We start from the raw sequence: 12,834 nt of genomic DNA, 5'->3' as shown, positions 1-12,834 counted from the left end.
TTCTAGGCTTTCTACTTTTCCAACAAAAATTCTATCATCAAGCCAGGTACCAGTGGCTCACACCTGTAACACTATCTACTCAAGAGGCTGAGATCTGATGATCATGGTTTGAAACCATCCCAGCAGGAAAGTCCTTGAGACACTTATCTCCAGTTAACCATAAAAACAGCTAGAAGTAGAGCTGTGGCTCAAGTGCTAGAATTCTAGCCTTGGGCAAAAAGGCTCAAGGACAGTGCCCAGGCCCTGATCAAGCCCCAGAACTGGCACACACACACACACACACACACACACACACACACACACACACACACACACAAATTATGTCATCTGTTTTCTTTACTTAGTTATAATTCAAGATCACTTTCCAAAACATTGTAAAATATGTCCTGAAACATTATTTTAATGGCACCTGTTATAATCGCATTCTATGAAAAATTCATAATTCATATTGTTATTCTTTTTTGTATACTTTGATTATAAATAGGTAATTAGCATTACTGTTGCCCAATTTGTAAATATTTCCTCAGAAAAGTATGTTGAAATATAATAGTTTGGTCATTGCAGCCTTGGAAGTTATCATAAAAGTTATCATAAAAGTTCACTGAAACGGGCTGGGAAGGTGGCTCAGTGGTAGAGCGCTTGCCTTGCATGCCTGAGGCCCTGGGTTCGATTCCTCAGCACCACATAAGCAAAAAGAAAAAAGCCGGAGGCAGCGCTGTGGCTCAAGTGGTAGAGCACTAGCCTTGAGCTGAAGAGCTGAGGGACAGCGCCCAGGCCCAGAGTTCAGGCCCCACAACCGGACCAAAAAAAAAAAAAAAAAAATTAAAAAAAAAAAAGTTTACTGAAACGCAGTGATTTTGAGTTATTGGGTTTTATTCATCTTTTGGATTCATGCTATGTGTTTTTCTAACAAGTAGTTCAAATCTTGTTTGAGTGTTCTTCAGACAAATGAGCAACCAACTTGCTTGTGATCTTGTTTCTAATATTGTTAATAGAGAAGCACAATACTAATTTTTTAAACTTATAGAATGAATTTAATCTTTTCAGAATCCAAATATATTTCACTGTGCCAGGAAAATGTATTATTTTCCGAAGAACATCTTTCATTTTCAATCAAAATTGTGAAGCAAAATATTAAGCACTCCTGCTCTTGGATTCAAATATGATTTGTAAAGCAATGTCTATTTTTCAACTTCAGGTATGCTTGCAGAACAACCCTTTGTTTCCTATGTATCTTGAATCCTTTAGATAGCAGCAAAAACTTGATATATAGTAGAGAAGGAAGAGAAAGAAGAAAGTGAAAGGTCTTGCTGTGTTGACAATGGCAAGCCTCAATTTATGTTCTAAGATTTAACATTGTTATTCGGCGAGAAAACAGAGAAGCCACATTTTGAGAGGTAGAATTGGGAGTCTTTATTTGAAGGCCAGCAAATGCAGGCAAACTCCTGTCACAAAGACCTGCAGCCCTGTAAAAATACTTAACACTGTTAGAAAACTGAGACAGGAGAGCAGGAGAGGAAAGAAAGAGCAGCAGGACCAGTAACCTATTGTCCAAATCCCCACCCCTGCCTCTAAGAATTCAACCATGCCCTACATGGGAGAGGGGACTTCCCTGCCTCCACCATGAAGACAAGATGGCACCAGTTAAACCCAATACCTATCATCCACCACGTGGCTAAGATGGCACCGGTTAGATTCAGCATCTCTACTTCAACATAACCAGTATGTTAATGGGTTGGAATTTAATATACACTTAAAAAAAAACCCAGTAATACAAATGCTTCTAGTCAGGAAGCCACAATGCAGTTGAATCTATATACAATATGAAAATAATAGAAAATATTATTCTACCGTTAAAAGTAATCACTTTTTAACTTCCTACTTTTTGAACCTACTTCCAATATTAGTTTATAAACAAAACCAAATCTATTTACCACAGAGCTCATGTTTATTACTGTGCTGGGGCGTGAACTCAGGTTTCTAGCTTACTCGGGGGTAGTCTGCCACATCAGCCACAAACTTAGTCTTGTTCTTGTTATTTTTTGAACAGGGACTCACTATTTGCCTGGACATGTATGGACCATAATCCTCTTATTTATGCTTCTTCATAGCATGGCTGTCATGTACCCACAACGGAACCCAGCTTCTTATTGGAGAAGGGCTCTTAGGAGCTTTTTTTGTTTTTCCCAGATTGGCCTTGAACTGTGTCCAATCTTACTTTCCCTAGTAACTGGGATTACAAATGTGAGCCACAGTGCTCAGTTTTTTATCTTTATTTTATTGTGTTTCTGGGAGTATCTCTGTCATCTTTTGGGCCAAGAAGGCTTGACTATGACCACTAGGTAGCTTATTCGCCATTTATGACAATGTTATCATATGAAAACAGAAACTTAGTTACAAGACAGTGACTTCATTTCGAAGTGTAAAACCTTTTGATGGTTGCTTTAAGGGAGAAATGACTTTGACCACTCCTAGAGAAGTTGTGTCCCTTGAAAAAGGGAGCGACTGGAGGAGAACATAAGAAGGAAAATTTGTCATAAAATGAGCAAGCAAGCTAATTCCACAATGGAAAAATGAAGCCAGATCTTCCTGCTTAGATAAACCCTATGAGAGTCCCCTGTGGTCCAGTTGAGGTCTGCACCTCCAGGCTCAACCAGGCTCACATCAAGAAATTTCACAAGTGAGGAGGGTGTGGAGTGTAAGTTCTGAGCACACAGAGTTTTCCTTGTCATGACTCTTCCCCCAATATAATATAATAGCCATGTATATAATAGAGGATTTTCATTGCATTAGGTATTACAAATAATGTAGAGATCATTTAAATTATGTGAAGTGGTCAGATTCTATGCAAAACTAGACCATTTTATACAAAGAACTTAAGTATCTGAGCATTTGAGCATTTAACAGTGCCCTAGGATAAATGTCAGTACCTGAACCAAAGGCCTAACATCTCCCTCTCCAGCTGAGAGATCATGGGCTTCTCTGACACTTAAGTCTCCCTACCATTTCTCCTCTCCATTGTGTCCAAGGTCATCTGAAATGCTCTTCCTTTCATGTTTTTCCCTTAGTTGGGAGCCAATAGACTACTCCAAACCAGAAAATACTAGCCTTACCATTCTCACAAGCCAACCTACACAGAAATTCCATTTAAAGTAGTTATGATATGTGGTCATCAGCATTTATTGGATTATCTGTTCAATACCCTTTTCCTAGGAACTACCTCCCTACCAGCCCAATCTTCTGGCTCATCACCCACAGGGTGACTCTGAAGCCGCTCTACTTCTGAATATGCTGTATCAATCTTTATGCTTTGTGTAAGACTTTTGAAATTAAGAGGCAAAGAGGTCAAACTATTCCCTGCTATATGACATAGCATGACATGTTTCCTTGGACTTGAATTCAGGACCTCATACTTGTTTAGCAGGTGCTCTGACCCCAGTACATGTCTTTAGTCCCCCTATCCCCCTGCTTTTTGCACTGGTTATTTGTGAGATAGTGTCTCACTTCTGACCCCTCTGATCTGGATCCAAACCTGCCTATTTACACACTTTCTGTCATAGATGATACCATGTGACACCACACCCAGCTTCTTCCATTGAGATGGAGGCTAGTGGTCTTTTCTGGCCCAGTACTTCCTAAAAGAAGGTCTGATCAAATCAGCTGCTGTACAATTCAGCCAGCATCAGAAGAATGGTTAACTGCACTCTTCCTCACCACCACACGTACATAAAGAAACTTGTAAAAAAAAAAAAAAAAGATGAAGTGGCAATTATATGCATCAATCAAAGGACAGAGACTTTGCCCCATTTCTATGTAGTCTGCGATACCTTTCCTTAATCCCTTAGGGAGGAGATCCAAGATGGTTTCCCTGGTTACCAGAACTCACTTATGAGAGGGCAAAGGTCAGAGAAGATACAACACAAAGAATGCTTCCAGGAGAAAGCCACTCTGTGTGTGTGTGTGTGTGTGTGTGTGTGTGTGTGTGTGTGTGTGTGTGTGTATCAGTTAGATCTCTTTGAATATAAGCATCAGAAAACTAAAAAAAGATGCCTTAACAAAAAAAGATGCCTATGACACATAAAATAACAATAAAAATGCAAAATGGGAAAGAAGAGAAATAATTCATATAAGCAAGAACATTGTTACACTTCAATGAGGCCAAGTGAAGAAAAGACATACTTAATCTGCACTTCCTGAACATCGCACCAAATATGTTACCAAAAATTTAGAACAGCTAAACAACCTTGGCAAGAGAAGAACTCCTAGGCAAGACCCAAACATAGTAAAGATGATAGGAACGTTTATTAAAAAAGAACTATGACAGAGAAAAAGGGAGCGCAAGGCACAGACATGGCCCTGGAGGATAGTACTGCAGCCCATCTTGGCCCTCTTTGTGACATCTTCCTTGTTACTGAGATTGGCCTTGGGTTAAAAAGTGAGAACTGGAGTTCATGAAGTTGGCTTTCTAATTGTTGAGTCTCCTTTCTTTTCCTGTAAGCCTGTGATGCCAACTGCCAAAGATTTAGTGCTCCGTCTTATTTCCTCATTCTTTTCGCCTTCTTACTTCCTCATTCTTTTGTAGTCCCTTGACCCCATTTCGTGGTTAGGCAGGTTTGGGTATATCAGTTTATCCTGCCAACTGTAAATTGTATAGGCCACAATCCTCTGCTTGCTTTTCTACTAACTTTTCTACTAACTCCTCACCTAACTTTTCTATCTTCAGTATATTATCAGTCTGTAACTTTTATCAGTCGGTAGATCATCCCATCGCCTCTTCCACCATTGATAAATAAATTCTACTGCAGGTGTTTGGTCAGTTTCCTTCTCTCCCACAGGGTCTCTCTGCTCTCATACTTTACCTTGCCAACCAGATGGCAGTTTCCTTCCTCACAATTTTCACTCCAGTGCCAGCATTAATTCTCTCCTCTTTACAGAAATAACCTGCCCTTCCGATTCCCTCTCTTCCTCTCCAAACGCCTCCAATAATTGAGGCTAACCCAGAGCCCCAGGCCCTGCATTACCCTTGGGCAGCTGGTGATTAAGGAGCTTCAGAGTGACAACGTCCCACATCAAATCCTGATCTCCTTGCTTCAGCTCAACGCCATTAAGTGGTGCTTGAAAGAGACTGCTTAAGTACATGGCTTTGTGGTCCTTTTTTCTTTCTTTCTTTTTCCTTTTCCCCTTTTCCTACTTCTTCTCAGGGAGACTTTCTAAAGAAATACATTTTGAGCCAAGAGCCTCTTCCAAGGTAAAGAGTATATTTGTAGGTTTCGAGGAATTTAAAAAAAAAGGGGGGGGCATCACCTACCAAGGTAGTTAAAATGGAGCCAAAGGCCTTTCTGGAGGAGGTGGTCTGCCCTTATTAGGGAAGGGTTGGATGAGCAATGAATTTTTCACAAATGGAAAATATTCTACTCTGAAAAGATTGCATGGCATTCCAAAGACTGAAGAAGAGAATTCTAGTTTGGGTAATTGCTCTACAGAATAAGTTAATAATTGAAATGGTGGCATCTTAATCACAGGCAGAGTAGTCCCCTGAACAATGCTCTTCTACATTCTTTCTTTTCCTTCTGTGGATTCAGAAAGCTCTTTTGATGGATCTTAAGGCTTTTATGAACCTGTGACCCAGACTAAGAAAAGCTGCAATTGCTGCAGTGAGTTCCCATAGTAGCCACAGCTCCCTCCCTCCTGCCTCCTAGCCCCAAAATGAACTAAAGGATAAAATTCAGAGCTAAATGCACTAGGAATTGTGCCTGAAGTCTGGCATAATGTTTGATAATATATTGACTAGTCAGATGTCATATTGAGTGAGACTTATTTTGTTGCTTGACAAGAAATAGATACTGAGCTTTAAATACCACTGTAAATTTATTTGTATTTGCATTATGGGTACCTTGTATGTACCCCTCTTCTTTAAGACATCAATGTTATAACCTGACCATATACTACACATCTGACAGCAACCGGGTCTATTCTCAGGCTGGATTTGGAGGAAGAAATTTCAACTGGAAAAATTTAGCTGCTTAACATTGGTGCCTCTGTTAGTAGGGACTATTTTTCCACATCAGTGTATACACTTGTTAGACTTTTCTTATAATCTAGGAGAACGAGAGGAGGGGGGAGAGTGAGAGGGAGTCAGAGACACAGAGACAAAGAGACAGAGAGAGAGAAAGGAAGAAAGAATGGGAAATGCCTGGAAATGAGAAAGAGAAATGACAATTAAGGTTCACTTTCCAATGTCTGATTTTCTACAGACTTCATCTTCTTTTAGTCCCTAAGGACATCACATTAGAACACAATGGTTGAACATTAGAGTTAGAGACATTGTATGAATCTTTTTTCTCCACTTTTTCTTTCATATGTTCTTGATTTTGTTATCCAATTCCACAAACATGAACTAAATATATATGAAGAAGAAACATCCACAGACATTATGTCACAAAACTTTTTGTTTAAAGTGAAAGTTATAAGAATAATGAGACTCCACATAAAAGAGCCAGTGATCTGAATGACCAAGAAAAAAATGTCCAAAGAATATAATACACTGGTATTAAAATTATAAGAGCTAAAATTCATGGATTCTATCAAAACAAGGAAAAAAGTTAAGAATTACTTTGTAAAAATTTTTAGCTCCAAAATATAATAATAATGGAAGAATTACAGTATCATTTTTTAAAACTTGCTACTGACAATGAATGTGACCAAGACCTACAAAGAAATTCTCATCCACAATGCAAGGTGCCAGAATGTATTCATTCTTAATCTTTTCTTTTCTTTTTTTTTTTTTTGCCGGTTGTGGGGCTTGAACTCTGGGCCTGGGCACTGTCCCTCTGCTCTTCAGTTCAAGGCTAGCGCTCTACCACTTGAGCCACAGCGCCACTTCTGGCTTTTTTTCCCTTCTGTTTATGTGGTGCTGAGGAATCGAACCCAGGGCCTCATGCATGCAAGGCAAGCACTCTACCACTGAGCCACCTTCCTAACCCTCATTCTTAATCTTTTTTCCCCTCTACCTGTAGTACTTGCCAATCTCCTCGATAACTTTTTAATTTTTATTAAAAATAATTTCTGTCCTGTATCTTCATTAGCATCAATTAGTTATATAGTGGGGTTTTCATCTTTGACATGTCCATGTGTGCCTAAAATGTACTGTGATCAGAGTTACCCCCATGTCATTTTCCCCATCTCCTCTTTCCTAAACCAATCACAAGCTTCATTGTTCCATTTTCACACATATACCTAAAGTATTTGACTCTATATAACCACTGTTGATAAATGTAATTGCAATAATTTATACAAACACATTATAGGTATATATGTTTGCTTAAAGCAAACCATGTTCCATATCAAGAGTGTTTCATTAACTCTCCTTTATCTATGAAATAAAGTCTAAATTCTTTAGTATGCCATCCCCCAAACTTGTTTAGCACTAAAATTCTTTTACTTGTACTGTTCTCCTGTCAGATTTTGCTGTCCCCAAGTGCATAATTGTCCTGTCTAGTGTCTAGTCTTGTCTCTGCCATTGCTGTGCTTGTGACTTGGGAGAAACAACTCAATGCTCCTATATAAGGAAACTGAGTTTCAGAGACACTCACTACTTTCTCCAAAGTTACTGGCATGGAAAATGGCTGCCATGGTGGAACACAGTCTATCTGACACCAGAGCCAAGCACCTATACATCACTATGAGTCACGTCACTGATGTTCCCAGCAACAGGGAAATAAGGAAGGCAAATCTGAGTTTGTTGTTACCACTACTACTCTCTCTTCTGAAGAGCACCCAGAACTAAACCAAATGCAAGCAACATTCCATGTATCTTGAAGTTGATGACCCAATTATTGATTTCCATTTCCAGATGAGGAAACGAATGCAGATTGTTTAAGAAGCCTGCACAGTTACTGGGGCAAAAGATGCCTGAGCTAGGGTGAGAAATTGAGCTCCTTTGATGGTTAGTCTAGTTTTCTTTCCATGTGAACACTAATTAGATATTTAAGGTTATACCAAGATAAAAATAAAAGTACAATATCTAAATGTTCTAAGAGATTTCCTGGGAAGAAAAATCTAGATTGGCAGGACTGACAAAATATCAGTTCTTTTTTTTTTTTTTTCGGTTGTGGAGCATGAAATCTTGGCCTGGGCGCTGTCCTCCAGCTCTTCAGCTGTAGACCAGCGCTCTACCACTTGAGCCTCAGCCCCACTTCCGGGTTTTCTGCTTATGTGGTGCTGAGGAATCAAACTCAGGGCCTCATGCTTGCAACGCAAGCACTCTACCACTGAGCCACCTTCCCAGCACCAAAATATCAGTTCTTAAAAACACACACTATTGTGCTTTTTAAAATTATTAGCTCACATTAGTGCTGCAGAGAGAGAGAGAGAGAGAGAGAGATTTTCATTACTCCAGTTCCACACATGTTTACAATATTTTCCAATCCATCTCATGCCTATGACTTGTCTATAGGGGAGCATAGATTTTATTTCAAAATCTATGCTCCTCTATAGACAAGTAAAACCAGATTTTAAGTTTTCTAGCAGGTATGTTAGATAGGATTGGAGGCATAAAATCTTTGTGGTAAATTTAAAGGATATTATGTTTATTCTGTAAGGATATATCAGAATATATCTGTTATCAAAATGAAACCATATGTGTATATATACACATATACATATATGTTAGGAAGGCAGGATCCCATACACATACACATAGTGTATACAAACAGATACACATATACATATATGTGTATACATTTGCATAAATCCATGCCTAAATGAATGCATGCATATATGTGTATACATTGTTCCCCTAATCATTTCTACCCTGTTTTATGTTCAGGTCACTTGAAAATATGAGGAGGAGTCTGGAATTTACCATGCACGTCTTTAGCTCTTACTTGAGTAGAAGAACGGCACAATCTAACAAAACTTAAGGAAAAGAAGCTACATTTTCCAGGTTTTTCTGTTGACAGTTCTGTTCAAAACCTCTTACTCATCTAGCACTGAAAATGAATGTAGTCTGAGGCTTTCAAAAGAGAAAGGAGAAGAATTTTTTCCTTCCCAATGCTTGCAAGCCCCTATTAAAAGCCTGTGAGTAAAACTTCCTTCCCTAACAATGTTGCCTTTTTCCATTAAGCAAATATTGATTTCCTCTTCTCCCCTTGATACAAGAGTCCAAATTGCCATGGCTTCTTTGTGTTAAGGACAAGGTTCCCAATTATGCGGTGCCTGGTTCTAGGCTGCCAACAGGGGGTGCTCTCTACATATTTTGATGAGGGGAAAAGAAAAGATGGGCCACGAACGGAACCTTCAGTTTCATTTTTCTTTTACTTTAGCTGAAAAAGTAAAGACTGTAGTTCTTCTCACGTACGAAGGGTTTTTGCAAATGCATTTCGAACTGAAGCCAGCAAATACAGAGGTCAGGAAAGTGGGCCTGAGGGAGCGTCAGTATTTATATATAAAATGGATATTTGATGTTCCAAGGGACTCCGGTCCCTGAAGGATTTGGGCCATTGATCATCAACTTTTCTGGGCTCTAATGGCTAAATTTATTGGGCAATTTATCAATTTCTCACTTTGTGTATGTGGACGCAGAGTGAATAGTCAGAAAATAGGCTCTAATTTTGCTTTCCCCACATCTCTTAGCTTGGGCTACTTCAGGCATGGAAGGCAGAAGGGAAAGATAGTTTCTCATATGGAAAACTTCTTCATATCCAGAAGGCAAACCATATCCACATTTTACTATGTAAAAAATTAAGAATAGTCATGCATTAAAATACTTCGGAAAAGCTGAGGAGGTGTCTGCGTTTGAAGGAGCTCTTACTTAACTTGATTCAGATTCGGTTTGAGTTGATAAATCCTAAAATACAAAATAAAATGTGACATATTCTAATATTGTGCAAGCATAATGTATAAAAAGCCAAATTTGAGTTTGGAAGGAGTTAAGGAATGTGTTTAAACAATGTAGATGAATAAAACATGTTTTTGTTTTTTTTAAAGCCATGGCCTCTGAAGACTTATGAAAAAGATCAGGGGTAACAAGTTCTCATTAGAAGAAAATATAGTTTGTGGCTGGCCTAGTAACATTTATCAGAATATATCATCAAGAAATAATCAGAAGTCGCCAGGTTTCTATCAAGATATTTAAAATAGTTACTATTGCTTACTGTTTATCAGACTAATAAATAAGGTTTCCTGGAGAATTTGTAAAGCCTTTATTTTGATTTACACAGACAAAGACCTCAGAAAGAGTGATGACCATGATCATTATTGGGCAACTACCACAAGGAAAAATAGGCATCACAGAAACCTACTTTGTTTTCTCTTTCTGGAGTCTAAACAACTTCCAGCTAAAAGATATATTTTGATTAAGATAATATTTTTCCCTAATCAATATTTTTTACCTCTGGGTTATTACTTCCTTGAAGGCTTCTCTGCCTTTTTTTCTTTCTAAATTAGTCTATGTAGTTTATGAGAAATCATCAACACTGCCATACACTCCAGTTTACATTAAATCTTTCCCTTAATATTTACTGCTGGTGGCAGGTCTTGTCTCTAGCCTTTATGTTTTGGCATCAAATGGTGAAATGTGTATTTTAGACTTAATTGGAGTGGGGATAGGAGCACAAGAATAGAATTAACCATTAATGAAATAAGACTCTTGTTGACCAACTTTCACCTTTCTGCCTTGGTTGTGTGTGTGTGTGTGTGTGTGTGTGTGTGTGTGTGTGTGTATGCTGATACTGCTTGAAGGAAGGCTAGAGTGCTCTCATTTTGCCTTTGTATTCAAAGCTGACACTAGCACTTGAGGTTCACTTCTACTTTGGGCTTTTTGCTGGTTAATTGGGAATAATAATCTAACATGATTTTTTTTTTTTTTGCCCAGGTTGGCTTTGATCCACAATCCTCAGATCTCAGCCTCCTGAGTAGGTTGGATTACAGTCATGAGCCACCAATAAATGTTACTTGAAATGTTAACACCCAAAAAGCACTGGTAAGTATTTGAGCAAATTCTCTGGGGAATAGCAAAGTAGTACTTATTGTGTAAAGTCTGCTCAGGTTCACTGTAGAGAAGACATGTGTAGAAGGCCATTTTCAGCAAGGGAATAGAGGATACCTAAGATTTGTAATCATTGGATGTGATTTCAATGAAAGGAACGGAGCTAAGCATAATGCCAGAGCATCTGTGACTGGCTGTGGCACAGACCTCAAAGCAGAGACTTCTTTTATAAGCATTTATTTGTCATTTATTAATTTTTATTGTTGTTATAAAGGTGATGTGCAGAGGAGTTACAGTTACATACGTCAGGTAAAGACTACATTTCTTTTTTAGACAATGTCATCCCTTCCCTTGCTCTCTCCCAGTTTTTCCCTCCCACCCCTACCCACAAGTTGTATATAGTTCATTTTCAACATTGTTTGTTGAATCCCACTGTTGCATTTGTTTCTAACACATGTGTTAGTGAATAAATGTCTGTCTTTGATTATAATCATGGCAATATCTGTCCATGTGAAAATTTTCAGTGCTACCAAAATAGTTTTTTCCCCCCTCATGATATAAGATTATGAGTATGAGTTTTTCCTATTGCCTTGCCCAGCACAGGCAATTCATGTTGTAAAGTGCCTTGCATAGCATCAGATTTAATTAGATGCTAAAACATGCTTTTTAGTGATAAGAAGAAAATGAATGATTCTAGTACAAAAATACATGTCTTTTTGACTAGAGCATGCACTCAAAGCTTTTAGGAAACTGTTGTATATGACAATTTCTGCATTTTACACTAGCTGTTTTAGGAATCAAATGTAATATCTCATGCCTTTTGAAGTCACTTTGAAGATCCATGGAACAATTTTATATCATTTCTAAATAAAAATCACAATCTCTTCTGTTCTGAGGCTGAAAATTCCATTACAACAGTAGAATTATGCCCGTGCCAGGTCTCCAGTGCTGATTTTCCTGTCTCTGTGACACAGCTGTGATTATGGCCCAGATGTCCTGTCCCCTTGTAGACTGTGAATCTAACACATGCAAACTAGGAAGGAGGGATTCACATTGGACCAGAAGGCTGGGCTTCTTTTACACTCGGGGATTATTTCTGTAGAGTGTGAACTTCGAGGAGAGGAAGAGATTCTGAGGACAAAAGAGCCTTTGGGGGGATGGAAATACGTGTATGAAAAGTTACCTCTTTCATTTTTCTTTTGCGATTTCCTTTCCTCAAAATGGTTCTCTTAATGTAACATTTGCAAGTTCAAAGCCCAGGCTGTTGGCAAAAAGTGACTATGTGATCAGCCACAGTGATGACTGGAGAGGATTTGCCTCCCCAGAAGTGACGGATGCTTATTAGCCCTTGTTTTCTGAGACCAGTCTCACTGGAATGCAGATCCAAGGTGACCATGCAAATGTATTTGTACATCGAATGTCCTGTGATTTGAATGTGGGCAACTACAAAGTTGAAAAAACAGAAGTAGAAGTTGTGAACCAAAGAGAGCGTGTTGACAAGACATATAGCCGGTGATGCTTCGTTGTATCATCCTTCTGTGGTATCTCATCCTGAGAGGGTAGAACAGTCTGCTTTTCTGCTGTGATGAACCCAGTGTTACTTCCTTCTTGAGTGGGAAGTTCCAGCAATTCCTCCTGATCTTTGGTCTGTCTCCTCAGTAAATGAGGGTATTAACATCTAAATATTTATGTTGGCTCAATGGTCAGGAGTATATGAACCTGAAGTGTGATTTTTCTTCTCCATGGTTGGGTGCATTAGTCATTTTGGTTCCTATGTCCCTAGTTTCATTGCATTTCATCACATTCTTCATTCTACCTGTTCATTATTACCCTCTGCCTTTTCTCTT

This window comes from Dipodomys spectabilis, unplaced genomic scaffold, assembly GCF_019054845.1.
Source record: "Dipodomys spectabilis isolate Male_0828 unplaced genomic scaffold, ASM1905484v1 ptg000178l, whole genome shotgun sequence".
Lineage (NCBI taxonomy): Eukaryota > Metazoa > Chordata > Mammalia > Rodentia > Heteromyidae > Dipodomys > Dipodomys spectabilis.
The sequence above is the reverse complement of the archived record's forward strand: the minus strand, read 5'-3'. Positions refer to the sequence as shown.